The sequence below is a fragment of the Pelodiscus sinensis genome, chromosome 8, assembly GCF_052426305.1.
Source record: "Pelodiscus sinensis isolate ZL-2025 chromosome 8, ASM5242630v1, whole genome shotgun sequence".
Classification (NCBI taxonomy): domain Eukaryota; kingdom Metazoa; phylum Chordata; order Testudines; family Trionychidae; genus Pelodiscus; species Pelodiscus sinensis.
Window position 1 is genome coordinate 16,719,365 of NC_143059.1, and position 12,286 is coordinate 16,731,650.

General features: G+C 39.4%; 1 protein-coding gene across 4 annotated transcripts in view; it reads right to left on the reverse strand.

Annotated features, from left to right (window-relative positions):
* The window catches only part of PARG (poly(ADP-ribose) glycohydrolase), a 140,095-nt gene that overhangs the window by 46,047 nt on the left and 81,762 nt on the right, over positions 1-12,286 (reverse strand). The window lies entirely within an intron of this gene.

The following is a 12,286-nucleotide window of genomic DNA, read 5'->3' on the forward strand; positions in this document are numbered from 1 at the left end:
TGACAAGAAAAAAAATCCACAAAACAGCCAAGTGTCAGGTTCCAAGGCTGCTACATAGCCATTCCACAGCCACTGTTCCAATCTATAAGCTTAAAACCACAGCTGTAAACATCTGTATGGGATGTGGATACACAACTCTTGCGAGTCTGCCCCCACTGCTGTATTATATGGTGGACTAGGCATGCTGAGAGCAGAGAGATTTTCAGCAGCAGCGGAGGGCATGAGGCATACTTGCATGGCTGCTAGGCCAGTGGAACCTCTAAGAAGCTAACCTTGTGGAACCTTTATGACGGTTTAAGTAGTGCAGAAAGCCTGGCATTCACCCTTCAGATTGGGTTAATTTAATCTCACTAGTATTAAGTGATTAAAAATCAAATTATTTTGGTTCATTAATTAAAAGGAGAAACACTTCCTCTGTTTTTTAAAGAAAAAAATTATGAGATAATGTTGCATAACTAAAGATTCAGATCTCCCTGGAATCTTCAGTTCTCTAAGACACTAAACCTTTTACTATGTTATCAGTTTCCTTAGACACAAGTGTCCTTTGAACAAGAATTTCAGAGAAATCTGTTAAAAACCCTAAAAATATATTTTCCCGTTTTCATGTAATCCTCCTCCATTACATTCTTATTTATATTGCAATTGTACCCAAAATATACCAGGAACTCTGAGGCCATACAGCTAGACAGTCCCTACTTCAAACAATTTAGTGTATGGCATTGATTCTCGAATTCCCTAGATTTCAATGAGACTACTCAGGTGAGAAAAGTTACATGTTTATTTGCAGTACTGGATCCTAAAAGGACAAAAAACTCAGGCAGATGATGAAAAGCCATATGAAATAAAAAAAGATCAATGTGACAAAGGACATGTGTTTCACTAGTTCTTTTTTGCACTATTGGTTTGCAAAATACAGATCCACTGCAACTACTCAACCTAGCTAGGATTAGTTCCTTCAAAATGCAATATAATATACATAAACTATCTCTAATTGTTCTAGCATTGGAATTTATAGCAATTTGTAAGGAACAGCTGTTCATAATCATTTATGATAAGGATAACATTTTTTTAGTTTGCCAAACTAGCCACCCATAACTCGCATTCCCTAATCTGTGTTAATTAGAACCACTAATCCCACTGCCTTCCCACTCCTCAAATGCCTCATCATGCAATGATGGACCACAAAATGAAAGAAAAGACTACAATAAACTTCTCCTTATTTGCTTCTGGCAATCAGAATCTGCCACCTCTGTGTTTCCTTACTAGAAACTAAAATCTGGCACCCAGGCCAATGTTTGTTGGGCAACAACTTCATCCCAACTAGACTAAATACTTCACTTCATAAAGAGGCAGAGCTGAGCTCATGTACATCTACAAATAATAGCTGACAACATCTTAAAATTAATTCAGGAAATGGTACACCCGATACAAAGTCAGTATTTTAAATTAGATATAAATGAACTTATCAAAATATTTTTTTAAAGACTATAGATTTGGGGATTTTTTTTAAAAAAACTGAGGTTGCCAATATATGTTTCTGCAATTGGAGCCAGATGGGAGGACCCGGGAGTTTATGTGGAATCGCACTGGAGACCATCTGATTCCACAAACACATGCTGGGCCAACTGCAGGACCAGAGTCAACATTAGCACACACTTGGTCTCTTGTATTTAAAATGCAGAATTTAAAAGCAGCATAATTTATGGAGTCTACCTTCTTTTCTCCAAGCTTAAGACTGACACATATTGGGTGAGAAAGCGTGGAATAAGTTTACACTAGTCGTTGCTGTACTTGATAATTTCAAAATTATTTCATGACTTTACTATTCATGAAAGATACCATACTGAAAATTGTAGAAATTATTCTCTATCCACAGAAGAGCTACAGCAAGGGAAGCAGGAATGCAAGCTTATCTGTGTTACTCCATTGATACTTTGAAATTTAGAGATCACTTCTGAGGTGAAAAATTCATTCACTTGCTATGTCTATTCCATGTCTCTCTGAGGAGACTGCCAACAAAAAACACCAATCACCAATTAGTCCTATTTACAGGGATTTTGTAATGTCAAAAAACCAAACCAAAATAAAAACCTGTCCTCAGGAAATTGCTGCAGAAATGACTAACTCATTACATACCGGCTGACTGGACTAGCAGATATTAAAGAAGGTCTGTTTTTGTTTTGTTACTGATCTGGAATGGCACCAGGAACCAAAGCTGCAAATCCAAATTCCAATAGCCTAAGCCTTCCAACTCCTCCAGACAAACCTGAATTTTATCTACTTACACATCAATGATCATGCTGGAAAAGAAAACGCAACAGTGACCTTCAGAAATTTCATTGCTGGAGGAAGACAGCTAATCTGTCTTTAGGATAAAAAAAACCCCAAAACCTAAAATAAAATAAAACAAAAACAAGAAACGCTCCAGTTTAAATTACCTACAGGGCTATGACTGATGGATAGAAATCCATTTATGAAAATGTAAGTAATAAAAAGAAACTTTCCTACTTTAAGCCATTAAGTGAATGCATTCTTTCAATGTTAACCAAAATACTATTTTTACTGCATCATCTCGTTTCCAATAACCTGAACTTGTATTGCTTAATTTAGTTTCCTATAAAATGACATGGCATTGTTATTGGTAACACATAATGCAATTTGTCTGGAGGGAAGAACATGGGGCTTTGGAAACAATATGCCTTAAGTAACAAGTTCACTAAAAGATGTCTGATACAGTAGAAGCCCTTGGGGCTTATGATCTCATTTTTGAAAACCATTCTTAAAGTATACCAAAATTGGCTGAGAATGGGAATGCAAAGTGACACAATGTTATTCATACGCCTCCATGTAGTGCAATGACAACACTGCTTCAAAAGCAGAAATCTTTAAGTGAATTCTACCTACTACTATCGAAATTGATTCAATTTTTCATATTTAGAAAAGACAACTTAAATAAGAATTATGTGAAGTAGTATTCAACAAAAACTGATGAATTTTACTGGAATTATTATTCAGTAAAAGAAATTAATTGGGGAGAAAAGGAGGGAAGGTAAGTCTCTAGTCTTGATTTCATTAATCTGGGGAGGTGGGGGACTGTAAGCAGGGACTTTCGGAAAACAAATGTTACTTGCATAGCCCATTTTAAAATGGTGTTACTGCAGGCATTAATAAAGCACAGTGCTCATAGAGCTAAGGATACAATTTGAATCAGCAAATAAAATAAAAAAATTAGGTTATGTGTTAAAGGTTATTCTCATATTCAGTGGATAGCAAAGTCAACAATGGGTCAGTGTAACAGACAGCTTCTGTACAGAAAAAGCCCAGAACTGGAAAAACAATGCTCAGTGTTGGCCTAACTTTCCCATTGCAATAAGTGAGATTTTTATCATTGATTTCAATGGTGTGGAATTTAGGTCAATGCAGAGGTTTTTTTCCAAAAGTATTTTTGGGTGAGTTTCCTAAGCATGAAAGCCTTGCTAATCATTAGATGAACCCTTTTGGCCTTTAAAAAAAAAAAAAAAAAAATCTATGAACTGATTTCCAATTCCCGTCTCCCAGTTTCGGTATTTTTTTCACTATTAAAGCAATGGAGAGTTATATTTACTATCAAGAAGTTCATTCATGTTAAATATTTTTTCTTTTAAAGTTAGTTTCCAATCTAATGATTTATAGTTAAGATAAAGCCTTCACCATAGTGCCTTTTATCATGATGGCAAGCAAAAAGGTAGAAAAGAGGATTTCACAGGCAAAGGCTTATGAGATGGGACTCCAAGCCAGCGGTCCCATACATACTTGGGGGGGAAAAAAAGGTAACCCTGACTCCTGTTCCATATCCATGTTCACTCCAATCAGAATAGTTCTGAATTCATCAAAATTAATGTTTGTTCAAATTAAGTAATTTCACCAAATGAAGTCATGATGTGGCAATTTAAAAGATGAATGAAAATACTGCATGAATCTGTGTAGGCTTAGTGTTAGTAAGTTTGTTGGTACAGATCTAAAAATATGGTACAGCTGCCATATTTTTTCTAAATCACGTAGCAATACAAAACATTTCTTAACTGTTGTTTTTTGAGATACGTTGTTCTTGTCCATTCCAAATAGGAGCGTACTCACATCATGCACAGTCTTTGGTAGGTTTTTACCCTAGTAGTACCCGCCAGATTGGCTGTGGAGTCCTCTGGAGTGGCATTACGGTGCTCTATATAATCCATCGCCAACCCACTCACCGTGCAGTTCCCTCTTGCCGGAAAATCCCAAAGGAGGGGAAGCAGGTGGGTCTTGAAATAGATATGAACAAAACATCTCAAAGAACAGTTACAAGAGATAAGTAACCTTTTTTCCTTCTTCAAGTGATTGCCCATGTCGATTCTAAGTAGGTGATTCCCAAGTAGTTATCTGAAGCACTGCTCTACGGAATCTAGCATTCTCCCTCCTGGCTTGTTAGGCAATGGCATAATGAGATGTAAATAGATGAACTGAAGATCATGTCGCTGCACAGCTGATGTTCTGGATGGGGACAAGAGCCAGAGACATGGTGAATGAAGCTTGTGCATGTGTAGAATGTGCAGTTAACTGAGAGACCAGGACCGTGGCAAGGTCATCGCAGGTTCTAATGCACGCCATGATCTAACAGGAAATCCTCTTGGACGAAATAGGCATACCTTTCATTCTGTCCAAGATAGTGATAAACAGCGGAGTGAATTTTCTAAAGGGTTTAGTCCATTCTATACAAAAAGCAAAATATTTCCTAGTTCCCAGAGAGAGTAGTCGACGTTCTTTGCTGATTGCATGAGGATTTGGATAAAGCACTAGTAGAAAACAGTCCCAATTGGAATGAAACAATGACACCACCATAGATAGAAATGATGGGTACAGTTACAGCTGCACCTTATCCTTATAAAAAACTATGTAAGGTGGCTCTGATGTCAGGGTCTTAAGGTCTCATACCCATGTAGTCAATGAGATCATGACTAGGAATGCTATCGTCCAAGAAAGATAAAGTAGGGAACAGACGGCTAACGGCTCAAAGGAGGGGCCTCATCAATTTGGAGACCACAAGGTTAGGTAAACTTCAACTGGTCCAGAATGTGGCTGCTCGAGTTTTAACTAATACTCGTTATACGGAGCACATTATGCCAGTGCTCCAGCAGCTGCACTGGCTTATGGTATGTTTACAGACACAATTTAAGGTCTTGGTTATGACCTATAAAGCCCTAAATGGGTCAGGTCCAGGTATCTGAAGGACTGTCTTTTCTCATATGAACCTGCCTGGGGATTGAGGTCAGCTGGGGAGGCTCTGCTCAGTGTTCCCCCACTTACGAAGATAACATTAACATCTGTGCAGAACAGGGCCTTCTCAGTTTTGCTCCCAGGCTGTGGAATTCTCTTCCTTAGGCTATTCGCATGGCGCCAACATTAGCATTGTTTCGGCGTCAGGCTAAAGCCAACCTTTTTACTCATGCTTTTATTGGTGAGTGTGTTCCTCCTCTTGAGACTTTTTAGCAGGTTTTATGTCCCTCTGGGGTCTCATATTTAATATTTTTTTTATATATATATATATATATATTTGTATTGTGTTTTAAAAAATTTTGTAAGCCGCTTCAAATATTTTAAATAGAAAGGTGGGGAAAAATAATTTAAATAATAAATAAGATCCCAGCGGTGGACTGGCTCTCTCAAATGAAGGTACAACCTGTCCAGACCTTTTAAAAAGCAACCTATCATTGGGTTAGTGAACAAATAGCAGCCTGCCAAGTTGGGATGCACTGCAGGTAGAGGGCTGCTCTAGTCCTGCCAAACCCCTATACGTGGCTGCCGGCTCCCAGCCCACACAAACCGGAAGTCAGGCTGGAGCAGACACCATCCATGACCCCTGTTCCCACCTGCTCCCACTTAATCAGTTAACCAGTTCACTTAATGTTTAACTGGTTAACTAATTAAACAGCATTTTATATCCCTATTCCAGGAGGTTCCACAGCCAATCCAATAGCTACTACTAGGGAAAAAACCTTCTAATGACTGTGCACACAGCACACATGCACCTTCTTGGAATCAACATGAGCAATTACTCAAAGAACTACTTCTGTTCATCTGAGGCTCAAACATCACTGGAAATTCCTTATCAACACTCAGGGCCTGAGTCTAAGGCCTTGGAAGTCAGTGGAAAGATTCCCATTGATTATAGTGGTCTAAAGATTAGGCTACAAACTGTTACATTTATCAGTTTATGAAAACTCATCCAAATATAATCTCAGTATGCAGTTTAGTTCATGTGTCTTGTTCTACAGTGTCCAAAGAGATTAAATTACCAATTTAGAATACTTCCAAATGGCACCAAACGTGACTTGCAAGCAAAAGGACGGAACAGGTGGGGGGAGGAGGTATGTGGCTTCTTTTTTTGGTATAGGGACTACATTGTGATGACTGAAGACCTGAAAGATTGTTGGGGTTTAAAAGCATTTCACATTTTAAAACAAATTACATTGCTGGAGGGCTCCATGAATGACTGTATAACTAGCTGGATTATAACATAAAAAGCAAGCTTGAAATCTTCAGGGAGAAAAACCCAAGCAAACGTACAAACAATCTTTTAGGCCTATAAATTATAAAGCAGCAGGTCATTTTTATGGCAGTCTGCTTATTTCCATAGTAATAGAGAGTGAGGGTTTCCAAAGCACACTCCATTGCATTAGCCACGCTCCCACTGAAGTTGGAGGGAGTTTTATAATTAATTTCAATGGTAGCAGATTTAGGACAGTGTTGAATGCATTTTGAAAATTCTTCCCATAAAATTATTGGAGATGTAAGTCTCAAGCTACATCTATATTAGTACGTATACATACACATTAACTTATACTAAACAGTCTCAGCTCGTTAGTTTCCAAAAAAAAAACCTCAATTAAAATCTACCTACTCCCCCCCCCCCACACCAGACTAGTCTGCAAAGTGCTGAGAAGGGCTGTAAAGTCAACCAATTTCCACACATGAGAAGCCTAAAGCCCTATTTTCAGAGGGTTTTAATTCCATTGATGGCAATATGAATTTTAGGTGTTCTGAACGTCTGGGGGAGGGGGGGAATTAAGTGCTAGACTTCTATTCTCTGAGAAAGTGAATCTATTCCAGAGCCAAATTCTCAACTGCAAGAGTAGAGCTATTTTTTCTGATGGTAGGGAAGAGGAGATGGACTGAAAATATTTTATCTAAATAAACAAAACATTCCCTACAAAGAAAAAGCCCAAACTACACAAGAAATAAATCATGGCTTAAGTGCAAATGGAAACAAAGCATTAATAGAAATTGCCAGGACACTGGGAAACAATTAATATACACACACAACAACCCTGAGTATCAACTCTTTCTATGAAGAACCAGAATATCCAATATTAATTTAATGGTAAGATTGTTAACATCTGTACTAGCTTACATGAAGCTTAAAGTGAGTTGGTCAACATAAAACATTATGGAAACATTTATTTAAAGTACAAATTTTTCTGTAGTTTTAAAAAGAATAGGTCGAGTTGAGCAGAATACATATTAACTGATGTTTTCTTAGCTCTGAGAAGATATCACACACAAAAAAAACGCAATTCCCTGAATGGAATGTAAATGATCAATTTACCAATATAAGAATCCAAGGCAAGAAACCATTAATACAAATTTTAAGAATTCATCCAACTGAACTGCACTGTAAATCAAACTCAAAGCACTGCAAGCCCCATTTTAAATTGACGTAATTGATAAATGACTTGCAACTGCATATTTTCATTCAGTAAGCCACTTCTGCTTTGTGCAAGATGTTCTGTCAAACTGCCACACAGCTACTTCAATTTGGTAGAGAGACAGATGCAAAAAGTCTGCAGAGATGACCACTGAGGCGACCTACAATTTATCTTCAACCTTCTAGCTTCTAAGCAAATGCAGCAACAATGCTAATCAAATTGGATCTCTTTATATAGATATTTTGGTATTCCAAGGAACCAAGGGGACAGGTAGAAGTGAAGGTCAATGATAAATATAATCAGACTTGTAGAAGCAATATAACAAGACATTCAGTTAACATTAGCTGCCAAATCATCTGTTCTTTCTGATTTAATTTTCCACTGTTTTCAATGTTTATGTTCTGAATATAAATCCTGTGCTTGATACAGAAAAATTATAAAAAACTACAATAGTTTTGTTTCAACATATTAATGTGCCACAAAATAGGCAGTATGACAAAGTATGTGGCAGGATGGCAATAGTGGTGAGTAGTATTTAAAATAAACCATTTCAATGCTATATGACTAGAAACAAAGCAAATATTTTTAAAACCCTCTTTAATTTAAAAATTTGATTCCACTGAAAAAAAACTTATAAACATGGAATCTTGTGATGCCATTTCTGTCTGAATTATTTATACACAGAATGTATTATTTTTACAAGTAAACTTTCCCGCACCTCTAGATCAGTGGTGGGGAACATAAGGCCTTGGGGCCCCTTGCTTGATTCCAGACCCGAGGTTCAAGGTCCCCCCTCCAGCATTGGGGAGCCTGCCCTGGTGCTCCAGTTCCCCTCCTTTTAACTTCCGTGAGGCCCTCAACTGATTTTTCTGTGGGTAAGTGTCCTCTAACCCAAAAAAGGTTCCCGACCTGATCTATTCTAGATCATCCCTCATAGATGTCTATCTAAACTGCTCTTAAATATCTCTGGAGATGGAGATTCCACAACCTCCCTAGGCAACTTATTCCAGTGTTTAAACACCCTGACTGTTAGTTTTTCCTAATGTCCAACCTAAACTCCCTATGGCAATTAAAGCCCATTGCTTCTTGTCCTATTATCAGCGGCCAAGGAGAACAATTTTTCCTCCCTCCTCCTTGTAGATACTTGAAAACTGCTATCATGTCCCTCCTCAGTCTTCTCTTTTCTAAACTATACAAGCCAAATTCTTTCAGTCTTCCCTCACAGGTCATGTTTTGAGACCTTTAACCATTTCTGTTGCTCTTCTCCAATTTCTCCACATCTTTCTTGAAAGTCAGAAGAATCTCTCTAAAGAGTGTTTGCAGACTGTGATGTTTCTGTAAGTGCAGCAACTACCTTCGAAAAGTTTCAGGTTAATAATAAATGCACTCAATATCACTCGTGTCAGCCTTAGACAAATATTTTCTATGTACATTTTAAACACATTTTGTATTCATCCTACAGAACTTTGTGTGATTATGTTCTGTTGAATTCCGTTATTGGCTAAAGCCATGACGATGACCAACCAGCTACAGTAAGCATTTGGTATTATCATTTACATTCCCATCATCTAGATAAATGGTCTTCACAACATTCCACTAGTGCTTTTGTGGGAAACAGTAAGTTGGACAGCTTTAAAAGTGCAGTGTCAGCAACAGAGCATAGGATGGTAGACCTGTAGAAATGTACGGAAATTGGAAATTCTACTCTCTAATAAAAAAGGTAAAATACAGCCATACTTGTTAGCATATGGATAAGTCCTAGTGTCACAGTAAGCACATAAAAATGGCAACTACAAATAATGTTACTCAATATTTTTAAAAAGCATCCATGTGACTTGGGAACCCAAGCCCCACTGAAAATTTAGTTAATCCACTTTAATACTATTGAAAATTTTACTCTACAAGCTGTTACAGAGTTTAGAAACCCCAATACAAGGTTGTGGGGTAAAACACAGGTCTCTCAAATGGATTAATGAGAATCTTCTTTTATAATGTCAAAATTTGACCCAAACAATTCACCTCAAAGATCCAAAGTTGAACTATCCAGGTGATAATATCCATTATGAGAGGTGAAAAAAAAAACTGTCATAACAGGTATCAAGTAGACTGCAGATTATCACTTACGTGGCAATGCAAGAGAGAACGCAAATTATATAACCAGCTATTATATTTTCTAGTGGGGAAAACCTCAGAGCAAACTTATTCAAGTCAAACAAAGTACTGTGAAATAAATAGATCTGGTACTGCTGTGTATCTTTTCAAGTTAATTAAGAAAATATCACATTTCTACATTAAACCTGTCTTTTATTCATCTCTTTAAATAAAAAGTAGCTTACAGATTTGAGATTCCCTTGCCTCAAAGAGAATATACAAACAATATTTCAACCATTTAACCTCACAGGCAATTTCTTCTCTTATTTACTGCAAACTATTAACAGTCACAGGTGTAAAATAATGTCAACAAAACTTAGACAAAACCAGAGCACTGAACCACCTGATACTTAATTAGAAATTTACCTTTAAAACAGAGTTTTTCCACTGAGGTCTGTATGAACATACACATGTGCAGCAATGCATTTTTGTTGAGCAATCCAGTTGAAACACTGAGCTCCCTTACCATACCCATAAACACAAGACGTTACTCATTTCTAGGTGTTTACACCCACGATGGGTAAGCAAACTGAAGCAAAGAAAATAATGGAAACTTATCTTTTTTCAAAGTTACTGTGCATCTTTTTAACTCTTAAGAAATTGAATGTACACTAAGGAGCAAGTCTTACTCTTTCTGAAATTAAAGGGAACTGTGGGAGCTCAATAACAGAAGATTAGATGATAGTTCAACAGTTAGGCACCTGAAAACTGAGGATTTCAAAAAGCGAAGTTACTCGCCTTTGGTGCAGTAACTGTCGTTCTTCAAGGTGGTGTCCCCGCCGGTGCTCCACTACGGGTGCCGGGCTTGCCCCGGCGCCACAGATGGAAGCTTGTGATGAGCAGTGTTTGGCCGGACCACGCATGTGCTGCGGGCTCACTGCTTTCATGATCTTTTCTGTCTCGCACGGTCCAGCCCCCCGCCAGTTCCTCGAGACCGTCTTGGAGTCTGTAAGAGACAAGAGCAGAGAGAGAAAGAGAGGACTCCAAAGCGGGGAAGAGGGCGGGTAGTGGAGCACCCGTGGGGACACCACCTTGAAGAACGACAGTTACCGCACCGAAGGTGAGTAACTTCACTTTCTTCTTCGGGGATGCCCCCGCGGGTGCTTCACTATGGGTGACTGCGTAGCAGTAGTCGCCAGAATGGAAGGAGGGCAAGGAGTCCCTATTTATCCGCTGTGGAGAGCACCGCAGTTGCCACTGCCCCATCTGAACGAGTGCCTAGAGAAATAGAATAGTGTTTGGCGAGGTCTCATGTGAGGACCACGTCGCCATCCTGTAGATGTCCTTCAGAGATACCCCTCTATGAAACACTGTAGATGTGGCCATGGCTCTAGTGGAGTGGGCACGTGGTTGGGATGGAAGGGGTAAGCTTTTCGCTGCATACAATTGCGTTATGCAAGAGGTTATGAGATTGCAATCCTCTGGGAAGGTAGGCGTTGACCCTTTGATTTCTGTGCCAAGGAGCTGAATAAGTGGTCCGTACGCCTGAAAGGTTTAGTGTGATCTATGTAGAATGCTAAGGCCCTGTGGGTGTCCAAGGAGTGTAGGGCCACTTCTCGTGGTGAGGCATAGGGCTTCGGGAAAAAGGTTGGCAGGATTACTGGTTCACTGACATGGAAATGGGAGACAATTTTGGGTATGAATCTTGGGTGTAGTCTCAAGACTACTCCGTCCTTACGGAAAATTGTACATGGTGGCGTGGCCATCATGGCGGAAAGCTCGCTCACTCTGCGTGCCAATTTTATGGCAAGCAGGAAAACGGTTTTCAAACTGAAGAAATGCAAGGACACATTCACCAGAGGCTCAAACGGCAGCCTCATTAGGGCATCGAGGACTACATCCAGGCTCCACACCGATGGGACTGGGTCGTGCGGTGGGACCATACTGGTAAGGTCCTTGAGAAATCTCTTAGTAGTAGGATGGGTGAAGACAGAAACACCATCTGTTGGTGATGTGAATGCTGATAATGCTGTGAAATACACCTTGATGGAGGCTAATGTGAGGCCTTTGTCCTTTAGGTGCAACGCGTAGTCCAGTATAGAGGGGATCGACGGACGTGTCGGATCATGGTGGTTCGAGGTACACCAGGAGGAGAATCTGCGCCACTTGTGAAGGTAAGTTTTTCTCGTGGTTTGTCGTCTACTGTGTACTAGGACGTGTTGGACTGGAACGGAGCAGAGGGATTCGAATGGAGTCAGCCAGTTAGGAACTATGCTGTTAGGTTCAGCATTTGTATCTGGAGGTGTTTCAGGCGTCCTCGGTCTTGTGTGAGGAGATTGTGGAGAGGTGGAAGGCGGATTGGTGTCCGCACAGAGAGACAGTGGAGAAAGGGAAACCAGAATGGCGTCCTCCAGGGATGTAAGGCCTAGGCCCGCCCTGGTGCAGTACTTGCGGCATTTTATATTGGCGGCAGT